The sequence below is a fragment of the Meriones unguiculatus genome, chromosome 19 (genome assembly GCF_030254825.1).
Source record: "Meriones unguiculatus strain TT.TT164.6M chromosome 19, Bangor_MerUng_6.1, whole genome shotgun sequence".
Taxonomy (NCBI): Eukaryota; Metazoa; Chordata; class Mammalia; order Rodentia; family Muridae; genus Meriones; species Meriones unguiculatus.
This window is the reverse complement of record NC_083366.1, coordinates 37,118,006-37,130,028: the sequence shown is the minus strand read 5'-3', so window position 1 is coordinate 37,130,028 and position 12,023 is coordinate 37,118,006. Positions and strand designations below refer to the sequence as shown.

The 12,023-nt window shown below is 39.3% G+C and overlaps 1 protein-coding gene across 2 annotated transcripts in view; it reads left to right on the top strand.

The window, feature by feature from the left end:
- The first annotated feature begins 3,029 nt into the window (after positions 1-3,029).
- LOC110553991 (probable G-protein coupled receptor 141) overlaps positions 3,030-12,023 on the top strand; it is a 57,696-nt gene continuing 48,702 nt past the window's right edge. For both annotated transcript variants that reach the window (XM_021646309.2, XM_060372505.1), the window contains exon 1: positions 3,030-3,323. The gene's annotated coding sequence lies outside the window, so the exon portion shown is untranslated. The remainder of the gene's footprint in view (positions 3,324-12,023) is intronic.

The following is a 12,023-nucleotide window of genomic DNA, read 5'->3' as shown; positions in this document are numbered from 1 at the left end:
GTATTGTCCCTAAGTGGGTATCTTTTCTCCCTAGTGTCTCTGCTCCCTTTCTGCTCTGGTCCTCAGTGCTAAGCAGAGAGTCTTCACTTCCTTGAGGAGAAGCATGTTTAGAAATCAGGAACCCATTTATGCCTCACACTGCAGGGTTTTTCTTTAAATTCTTAGTGCCTAAATAGCTTGCTTAAGAGTGTCCTGCTCTAGCTCCCTCCCCCATTGATCTCAGAGTCTATGAGTACCAATAATAATAATAATGATAATACTAATAAATAAATAAATAAAGGGAATCCCTCTACCATGAGTTGTTTTAATGCTCCAGCAGCTTTCCTGCTGTACAGAGATGGCACGTCCCTGCTGGAATTCCAAGCTTTCCTGATGTCAAATCCGCCTCTTCAAACTGCAAAGCTGTAACACTTACCTATGTGAGCACTGTAAGTACCAAAACACTACCAGAAGCTGATCCACAACACTAACATCCCAGCACTGTGAAGGAGATCAGAATCTACCAGAAATTGTCAATTATGTGTAAACTAGGGTCTTTAAAGTAGAGAACTCAAGGTGACGATCAACTTGATGCCTCATAATGTCTTTTAAAAAATACAAATATAGATGTACCACAATTTCTGTATCCATTCCTCCACTGAGGGGTATCTGGGCTGTTTTCAGCTTCTGGCAATTACAAATAAGGCTGCTATATTAATTACCTCCCCCTGAGGGGGAACCAACATTACCAGGCCACAGAAGAAGACAATACAGCCACTCCTGATGAGACCTAATTGACTAGGATCAGAAGGAAGGAAAAGAAGACCTCCCCTATCAGTGGACTTGGGGAGGGGCATGCATGCAGAGGGTGGAGGAATGGAGGGACTGGGAAGGGAGGAGGGAGGGAACCACAGGGGGGATACAAAGTGAATAAAGTGTAGTTAATAAAGAATTTAAAAAAATACAAATATATCTGAGTATAACTTAGATAACGCAGGCATGTCTAATATGTTGATTAAAAAATTATAACTCATAGGTTTATAGAATATTATGTGATTTACGAGGTAATGATAGTATGAAAATTTGATTTAAGGTCCACTCTGTGAGACAGGCCCATATCTGACACTGCTCGTGTGAGCAAGAACTGGAGGCTAGAAAGCCCAGAAACCCATGGTAAAATCAAATACTACTGATTTTAAAGAGGAAAAAAAATATGAGAAAATGTCTCCTAATAATATTCTTCTGTACTCATAGATCAGTGCCTTGTTCAGCCATCATGAGAGAAGCTGCCTCCTACAGCAGATGGAAACAAACAAATAGGCACACGGTCAGATAGTTTTCAGAGAAAGAGCGACAACTTGGAGCCCTCAGCCCTAAAAGGGATGTCTCCTTCAAATCCCTCCCCAAAGAGCTCAGGGAAACCCACAGAATTAGGGTTAGAAAGAGTGTGGGGGAAAAAAAAAGAGTGTAGGAGCCACATGAAATGGAGGATAAGAAAACAGGGCCCTCTAAATCACCATGAGCAAAGCTCATATGAACTCACAGAGACTGAAGCCTCAAGCCCAGAGCCTTCACGGAACAGCACCATGTCGTGTGTGTGTGTGTGTGTGTGTGTGTGTGTGTGTGTGTGTGTGTGTGTGTGATGGCTTCCAGTTAAGTGTTTTTATAGGATTCCTGAGTATGAAAAGTGAGTGGGTTCCTGATTATTGGGGTTTTTCTTGGGCTCTTTTTTTTTTTTGATGTCTTGCCCAACTGTGATGTGATAGTTTTATCTTATTATAATTTAAATAAAGAATGAATGAATGAATGAATGAATGAAAACCTAGCCATGAGAGTAAAGATTAACAACTGAACTGTTACTTATGCCTGTTGGAAAAGGGAAAATTAGAATGACACTGGGTATATTAACCACTCAGGACAGACGTCATGTTCAATGGGTAGCTGACCAAAAATAATTGGATTCCACAGAATTTTGTTTTTGTTTTCTCATGTGTGTGTGTGTGTGTGTGTGCGTGCGTGCACACTTTTATTTGGTTACAGGCTGATGTGTTTGATTTTTTTTTTCATTTTGAGTTTAGTTTAATTTCAACTTCTTGTGTTTGGGCAGTTTAGTTTTGACTGGGTTTTTGCTTGTTTCTTTGAGGAAGAATTTAAATTTGGTTGGATAGGGAGGAGAGAGGATCTGGAAACACTTCCAGAAGGAGGAGAATATGATCAAAATATATTTAAATTTTAAAAAGTTATTTTAAAATAATTAATAATATAATAAAATCATATAATTTAAGTAAAAACAAAATAATCCAAACTTAAAAATAGTAGACTAATGAAATAAAGTACATAAATGACTATGGGTCAAAGAACTTAGTTTTCTTTCAAAACTATATATCTTCATGACTGTGTGTACAGGTTTTTTTTTTTTTTTTGAAATTTCTGTTGAAATGTAAAGATTGAATTTGGGACTGAGATGTTTCAGTGACTAATAACATTTATGATGCAGGCCTGTGACATGAGTTCAGTCTTTGGATCTCATGCAGATGATGATGATAATCAACTCCCCAAAGTGATCCTCTGACCTCCATACACGCACTGAAACACACTCACTCCCATTCTTTCTCTCTAGCTCCTCCCCCATCCCCTTTGTCTGTGTCTGGAACACAACAGAATCAAAACAACAACAACAACAACAAAAAAAAACCAATGGATTAAAAAGTGACTTTGTACATAAACGCACTCTTAACCCACTACTAGAATGTATTCAGATTTTAATTTTCTTTCTCTTATAGCATCTCAGTCTGGTCACTGCTGTATATTAACAGAAATATCAAGGAAAGAGCTATTCACCAAAGTGAGAAGAGAAGGAGCCCTGGGTCACCTCTATAAGAAATACACACACACACACACACACACACACACACACACACACTTCACTCTAAATACAATACACAGTTTATCTCCTGTTTCTGTTTTTGTCAACATTACCTTTATCTCTTGCTCTCTACAAGGCTTGCTAAGAAATACTTAACTCAGAGTAATCAATAAACCTTAATAAATATGTCTTGACAGTTGGCCCCTTCCTGTCATTTCTGCATGTTGGACTGCTCATCCTTAAAAGCTTGGCTTCCTTGTGTGTGTGTGCTTGAAGTGACTTTGAGGTTTTGTGGTCTGTTGACACCTCGAGGAGCAGAGAACCTTTTAGCTTCCTTTGGCTTAGTGGGTAGTCCAGGGCCCTTGTGCACACAGAGATTGGACGTGCCTAAACACCCTGCTGCTGGAGAAGAGCCTGTGTGGAGCTCAGACCTCTAGCCCGGACTGTGCAACTGACACTGGAAACCTGGCTTTTCAAGGTAAGTGTGGAAGCCTTGGGGTAAGGGTTTCTGCAATGACAGTGGTTAAAAGGGGCCTCCTGATGTTGTCTGGGTCTAATTTGGAACCTTCAGAGCCAAATAATATGAAAAGAGCACACCTTGTTTATGACCACAATTGTCCGTTATAAAAAGAATTGCCTTCTCCTAGCTGTCTTAGCCACATGTTCTGAAGGTGAAGCTACAGTTTGTATTAATATTAAATAATAAACAAAATCATTTCAGAATTTGTCCTCCCCCCCAAAAAAAAACCCTGAAGTAAATTCTGGCTATAGCATCATCAAACATTTGGTGTTAGGTTTATATTCATTTGTTCACATACTTATCTTTAAAATGATGTGTTTTTTTTTAAGCAACAAAGCCTTTCAGCACTATTATTAGTAGCATATTTCATTTGCAACCATTTTGTTAATCCTAATCAATACAAAGAAATCATAACAGCAGCCACATGCTGAGGAAATTCTAAAGATGTCTGCTCAAAATAATTTGTGAGATAAGACTTGTTTTAAGCCCTCTCTATTGCTTTACTTTTGTGTTGCTGGGAGTCAAACCCATGGCCTTCTTTGACTAGGCAAGCTCTTGGTCACTGAACTGAACCCTCAATATGTTGCAGTTGAAATTCTCATTTTAAATTATATGACAGAAAGTCTCGAAAGTTAATTTTTAAAATCACAACTAAAGCTTAAGAATACATGTTCAAGTAATTTTATTTTAAAAGTTCTTTTATGCAATTACCTTCTATTTACAACTAATGGCATTGCTTCCAATATGTGGATTGAAATACGATACAACTTAAAAATAAGTCATTAACACATTAGCTGATTTTTAGAATCCAACCTGATCTTTTTGTGTGCGCGCGCGCGCGTGTGTGTGTGTGTGTGTGTAAATGTGTTCTTGCAAGTCACTAAATTCACTGCGCTTCAATTTCCACATAGCTGCAGAATGTAATTGAGAAATTACTTCTCCAGTTTTACAACTCCTCATCCTGTTTTCTAAATCAGTCCACAAGTCAGTACTTTAGTCAATAAAAGGAATGGGAAGACCAGGGAGTGATCAATCAGGGGATGACAATTCTGTTTATCAAAAATTATTTTCAGTTAGGGAAATATGATCTAGGCCAGAAGCTTGACAAACTTGTCTATAACGGCTGCGTAGTAAATGTTTTCGGCTCCGAAGACAGAGAGGCAGAGTTGAAGGCAACGTGTAGATATTCACACAACGATTTAAAATGCAACATTAATGGGTGACGAGGTGGCCGAGTGGCTAAGGCGATGGGCTGCTAAAATGGAACATTAAAAACACAACTATTGTTCTTATTTCACAACACATACAAAAACGAGAAGTGTGGTGTCTCTAGTTTAGGGAACATTTTTTTCCCCATGTCTCCATTCTAGACTAACATTTTTCACAATTATAAAGAAAGAGGTCATCAGAGCTGTTCATTTTAGCTCCTGATTGTCTTTAGGTTGATATATCCATGTCTACAAATTTTTGTCTACCAAGTTTAAGTGTATGCAAAAATGTTTTTTAGTGGGCAACAAAGGCATACAGATTTCATCAATGTCTACAGTGGACTAAATTCCAGCCTAGGCGAAGAAAATCAGACTTAGTCATGAAAGTGCCGTCCAAAGGTAATCAGCAGGCTCTGCAATGTCTTTTGGTATCTATGATGTGCGAGCCATTGCGGTAGCACTGGAAGAAACATTGCATGTACCCAAAATAATAGGACCAAATGTATTAAATAATGTTATAACCTGTCCAAATTAGTGATATCCTTCAAGGAGGCTTGAGAAAATTCTAAAATTGCTCAAATCTTTCTTTTTTATTGTAAATGTACTTTATTTTGTAGTCAATAATCAAAGTTTGTGTTACTGTTTTTTTTTTTTCAAATATTAAATGGGATCTTAGAAAACTTTGTTCACTTTGACATATTCTTACGCAACTTAGGAAACTGTAAAACCCTGAGTAATGAAATAGAAGTATTTGTGTAAATGAGACCAGAGGTGTCACAGTGCTGGAATGACTCCACATGTCTTCACCAAATACACTTTCAGAGTTCCCTTGCTTGTCTGCACTGGGAACAACAGAGAAATATCCAGCAAACGTATTGATGATATCTTTCTGTGTTGCTTTACTATGCATCATTGTCGCAAAACACTGGACAATATTTGAAGTCACAAGCACATCCACGTTTTCTTCCAAAAAGCGTTTGGGATCCTGTTTGCCGACATTCTTTATTACCAGTTGTTCCGTTGCTGTGTTTTCTTTTACAGCCTTATTGTAATTCCTGGTTAATTCTAACATCGCTTTTGCCACTGGCTCACTTTGTTTGCAATGTCCCCGGAAGTTCTGAGTGTCAAACCTTCCACCCAACGCTTCTTAGGCAAACTTAACAGCACATTTTGTTTCAGTTCATTTTTACTGATAATTCATAGTGATAGAGAGTAGTGATATCTGTTTAATCCATGAATTAATGCCTGGGTAGATAGCTTGTTTCCTAGATGCAAATTTGAAGTTGTATTGGTCCATGTCCTAAGGCCAGCATCATACTGGTGCTGCCGATCTGAAGGCATTAATAACAACCTTTCCTTTACACCCCGAATGGGAGCCGCAACCACTACCATAACCCTTTCCGGAACAGTGTCAGAACTCCGCTCCATGTTGGTTTCCACACCAGAACGCCAACAACCAAAGCCAGGGGGACTGCATACCAACTACCAGCCACGTCGGAATCCCTGTTTGTTTCGACCGTATCTGACGTTTTGGTTTGGAACACTGAATCAACCATTTCTACCCTGACACCTGTTCCTGACTGCGGCATAGCCAATGCATCAATCCCGCTGATGGTATACTCACCAACAAATACCCCAAGAGTTAGACCCATGACTTCCATTGCAACCCTGAAACAGCCATGTTTTTATGTCCTTAGCAACATCAAGGAGGAGATACAAACTTGGTCGGCTGTGACTACAGGAGTCTGTGTGGGTGACCCTGGTCCAGTGTAGGCATATTTTTTCCACATTTCAGGAGTCTTTCCATATTTCTACTTAACAACAATAACCCTTATATTGTTAAGCTTCAATTTGTTAAATTTGGCAATTATTTTGTTAAGTCAGACTTTTGCTACCTCTGGCAGGTATAATTTTTTCCTAAGTTATTTTTGTCTGTTTGTTTTTCTTTCTTTCTCTCCTGATTTTTCAACAACATGGCTTCCAGGGCAACCCCACACATTTGGTGGGATTCTGGCTCAGAGAATATGCTACAGATCAGCTGGAGTCCATCCAAAAGATTCAGCCCATCTACAAGTATTCCTAAAGTACTACATTTTAAAGAAAAGCTAGTTCATAAGTTATGCTAAATTATCTTCCTAATTTTTCTCCACATCTTCTTTTATACTGGATGCCAATGTTATTATTCATGATAACCACAATCAAGCTTTCTGTGACTTAAGCCTCTTTTGTATAACCTGTTGCTTCACAAAAGAGACTTAGTTTTTCCATCTTTGTGTTCTAGAACAGTATTTAGTGTCCAATAAGCAAACTGTGTCCTTAAAATATTTAAGTGAGTGAGCAAGAAGATAAAGACACCACGGCCGAGAATGTGTTAGAGAACCACCAAAGGCCTGGAAATCCAAGGCTCAAAACGAATGAGCTGCAGAGTTCAAAGGCTGCATCTCTTTTCAGATTTAGAAGTAACTGTGATTTTGAAATATGTGGTTGCCTGAAGATCACAGTGTCTGCAGACTATGGTCACTTTTTAAAAAGAGTGGCATTTGCTGCACTTGACTCACACAGGAGAGAGATAGTTCTTGCAAAGTTGCTGGTACCGTAATTTCTGTGCTGGATTGAAGGATGCAGCTTTGTTAATCTCTTTCTGCCATCCGTATGGGGGATGGACAGGAAGGCACACCTATCCTGTTTGGATCTCCCTAAAGAGGTTCATTCTTATGCTTATGCATATTGTGCGTAAACAGCAGGTTTTCCCCAGATAGGCCAAAAGATAGATGAGCAGGTACCGCTCTGCTCCTTGACAAAGATGCCCAAACTGACCTCCACCACCTGCCCTCTTGATGATGCCTCCTGGTCAGGGCTTTCTCACAGCTGGATAGAGCAGGGGAGGGGATTGGGGTATATGGTCCTTCTTGCTTCAAGAATAATGCCATTAAAGAATAAGAAATTCAATACTTAGCAGCTGGTTTGTTTACTTCTCAGAGAAAATTCGTTAAAAATACTTCATTTACTTATAGAGGTACAGTTTACATATTAATAATAGTATAAGCAATTTGATATAGTTTTAAGCAAAAAAAAAGAGGAAATATTTCAGGTTGCTAACGCCTTTAAATCTTAAGATGAAAAAAATTTTAGGACACAGTGAGAATTTGTCCCATTTTCAGGAAATAATAACAAAAGGCAGCATTGTATTGTGTGTATTTCTGATGTCTTCTCATGTGAACTGAGGCATCTCATCTATTTCTTGCTGCTACTTCTCCAGCCCAGGGGGAAAAGAGAAACGTACCATTTACTTTATGATAGGCTTGTGAGTGAGAGCATCGTCCATTGGTAACCATCATCTGTTGTTCTTCTGTTTAGAAATTGTACTAAAGTCATATTTTTTTTGCCATTTTTTAATTTAATTATTTTATTTTTATTAAATACAGTTTATTCACTTTGTATCCCCCGTACCTTCCTCCCCTGCTGTCCCTCTCCCTGTCCACTGAAAAGGGATGTCCTCCCCCCCTTCCCTCTGATCCTAGTCTATCAGGTCTCATCAGGAATGGCTGCATTGTCTTCTTCTGTGGCCTGGTAAGGCTGCTCCTCCCTCAGGGGAGGTGATCAAAGAGCAGGCCAATCAGTTTATGTCAGAGACAGTCCCTGTCCCCATTACTATGGAGGCCATTTGGATATTGAACTGCCATAGGCTACCTCTGTGTAGGAGTTCCAGGCCATCTCCATGAGTGGTCCTTGGCTGGAGTATCAGTTTTAGAAAAAATTAAAAAAAACCTTTGCCCAGTCTTTTTGGATCTATTGCTGTCCTTGTGGAGCTCCTGTCTTCTCCAGGTGTTATATCTCCCACTTCTTTCATAAGATTCCCTGTACTCTGCCCAAAGTTTGGCTATGAGTCTCAGCATCTGCCTCAATATCCTGCAGTGTAGAGCCTTTCAGAGGTCCTCTGTAGTAGGTTCCTGCCTTGTTCCCTGTTTTCTCCCTCTTTTGATGTCCATCCTCTTTGCCGTTCTGAATGGGGATTGAATATTTTAGCCAGAGTTCTTCTTCCTGATTAGCTTCCTTAGGTGTACAGTTTTTAGTATGTTTATCCTATATTATATGTCTAGTATCCACTTATGAGTGAGTATATACCCTGTGTGTCTTTCTGCTTCTGGGATAGCTCACTCAGGATGATTTTTTCCAGTTCCTACCATTTACCTGCAAATTTCATGATTTTCTTGTTTTTTATTGTTGACTAATATTCCATTGTGTAGATGTACCACAATTTCTGTATCCATTCCTCAACTGAGAGGTAAAGCAAAGGACACTGTCGTCAAAACAAAACGACTGCCTACAGATTGGAAAAAGAATCTTCACCAACCCTATATCTGACAGAGGGCTAATATCCAGTATATATAAAGAACTCAAGAAATTAAATAGCAACAAATCAAGTTATCCAATTAAAAAATGGGGTACGGAGCTAAACAGTGAATTCTCAATAGAGGAATATCGAATGGCAGAGAAACATTTAAAGAAATGTTCAACGTCCTTAGTCATCAGGGAAATGCAAATAAAAATGACCCTGATCCTCTTTCTTGTTTATCTTCTTTAGGTGTATAGATTTCATTATGTTTATCATATCTTAAAGGACTATATGAGTGAGTATATACCACGTGTGTCTTTCTCCTTCTGGCATACCTCACTCAGAATGATCTTTTCTAGATCCCACCATTTGCCTGCAAATTTTGTGATTTCCTCATTTTGATTGCTGAGTAGTATTCCACTGTGTAAGAAGATAAATAAGAAAGAGGACCTGGGGTAAGATGATCAATTCTCACTTAGAAAGACATATGGGAGGTGCATTGGACGTAAGAGAAAACAGTAACAGGACAGGAGCCTACCGCAGAGGGCCCCTGAAAGACTCTACCTAGCAGTGTATCAGAGCGGATACTAAGACTCATAACCAAACCTTCAGCAGAGTGCAGGGAATCATATGAAAGAAGGGGGAGTTAGTATAACGTGGAAAGGATAGGAGCTCCACAAGGACCAAATATAGCTGAGGACAGGGGTCTTTTCTGAGACTGACACTCTACCAAGGACCATGTATGGATATAACTTAGAACCTATACTCGGATGAAGCCCGTGGTAACTCGGTAACCAATTGGTTTCCCATAGTAAGGGGAACAGGACAGGAGCTCAATGGCAGGCTCTTTGACCTCCCCACCCCCCAAGGGAGGAGCAGTCCTGCTAGGCCACAGAGGACGACTTTGTAGCCAGTCCTGAAGACACCTGATAAAACAGGGTCAGATGAAAAGGGAGGAGGTCCTCCTCAATCAGTGGACTTGGAAAGGGGCAGGGAGGAGATGAGGGAGGGAAGGAGGGTTTGGGATGGAATGCGGGAGCGTTATACAGTTGGGATATAGAGTTAATAAAATGTAACTAAACAAACAAACAAAAAGACCCTGAGATTCTACCTTACACCCATTAGAATGGCTAAGATGAATAACTCAAGTGACAACACATTCTGGAAAGGATGTGGAGAAAGGGGAACCCTCTCTATTGATGGTGGGAATGTAAGCTTGTACAACCACTTTGGAAATCAATCTGGTGCTTTCTCAGACAATTAGGAATAGTGCTTCCTCAAGATCCAGCTATACCACTCCTAGGCATATATCCAAAAGATGCTCAAGTATACAACAAGGACATCTGTTCAACCATGTTTGTAGCAGCTTTATTTGTAATAGCCAGAAGCTGGAAACAGCCTAGAAGTCATATTTTTAAATCTCCTTAAAAGATTTACTCTGATGCATCTCTGAATGCTTTCTCCCTCCACATGACTTCACGACCTTCACTGTTCCTGCTTGGAAATCTTTCTTTGAGTTTTTTCCACAAATCTGGGCTTTTCTTCTGATCTCTGTGTATGTTTGGCAACAAGTATAAGATGTCAAAAAAACAGGCCCTCTCTGGCAAGAAGACTATTAACCGGTACATGGCCTCTCTAGGTCTGAGTAAGCCCCAATGTTGCAGTGGCTTCTACTTTTGAAGCACCATAGCGTCAGCAGGACCACCATTACCTCAACAAGGAGAGGTTCTTTGCAGAAAGCAAATCCATCTTTTTCTGCCTTTAAAATTAAATGCAAGCCAGTCTAGGTGGCACAAGTCTTTAATCCCAGCACTCTGAGAGGATCTCTTTGAGTTCCAGACCAGCCTGGTCTACAAAGCAAGTTCAGGAGAGCTAAGGCTACATAGAGAAACCCAGTCTGAAGAAACCTAAAAACCAAGGCAAAATGAAAACCAAAGAATCCCCCAACACAAATTACAGTTAGAGTGATGTACAAAAAAATTACCTCTTTACACATTTTAACATAGTTCAAGCTTCTTATTATATTTATTTTGTTGGACAGATACAATAATCATATTACCCACTTCTGGAAAATTTTTGCATCTTTCCCAAGTTAAACTGTATATATGAAGCAATTTTCCTGATTCCCTTTTATCCAAGTCCTCCATGATTTCTATTCTATGTTTAGTTTCTATGAACTTGATAGAACTAGGGCATTTGTATGTAATATTTGTTGTTTTGTATAATGAAAAAATTTCTTGTTTCCTGTTTCCAAGGTTTACATTGAAAAATGAGTTGTGTATCCTTGGATTCCTTCTCTGATGGTTAGGATGAGTGGGTCTGTAGACTAAAATGATTCCATCATGAATATTTCACACATTATCTACCGTGGTTCTCCAGCCTGCTGGTCTACTTTACTCAACTTTTTCTTCTCCAGAATGTTCCAATCAAGACAAATCGAAAGTTTAGTGTCAAATTTTCTTTGAGGGCAGAGATCAAAACAAGCCCATTAAAATCTTTGCCCTTGGCAGAAACATTTATAGAAGAACAAAGTGGTTATATAATCCTTGCCAGACTAATATTGGTTAGCATAATATTGGTTAGAATAAATATGAAGAGCATGAAAAGAAACATTACTAGCCAAATGGCTGGGTGAGTGTTCTAGTTTGTAGCTGATTGTCTAGAATAGGGTTTTTTTCCTTCTGATTTTCAGTTATTTGATATTCCATACAATGTATTTTGATCATTTTCAGTCTCCCCTACCCAAATTTTCCTAGGTCCACTCACCCTTCTCCTGCTACCCAATTCATGCCCACTTTTTCCTTTCAAGGCCAATTTGTGCTGCTAAAATAACTTCCACTGGGGTATGGTAAATTTTTCACTTTTCTTGTTTTTTTTTTTTTCTGTCTTTTCTTCTCTCACCTAAATATGGAAGTTTCTCCTTGGCTTCTGGCGGAATCATGCTGAACTCCTCTCTTCATGCTGGGCCTTGGTCTGGCTTAGGCTTACGCAGGGCTTGTGCATCAACTGCACTGAGTTCCTGTGTATATCTGCAGTGTTGCATACAAAGACAGTCCTTCCTTGAATCCATCCACTACATTTGGCTCTTATGCTGCTTTTGTTCCCTCTACTGTG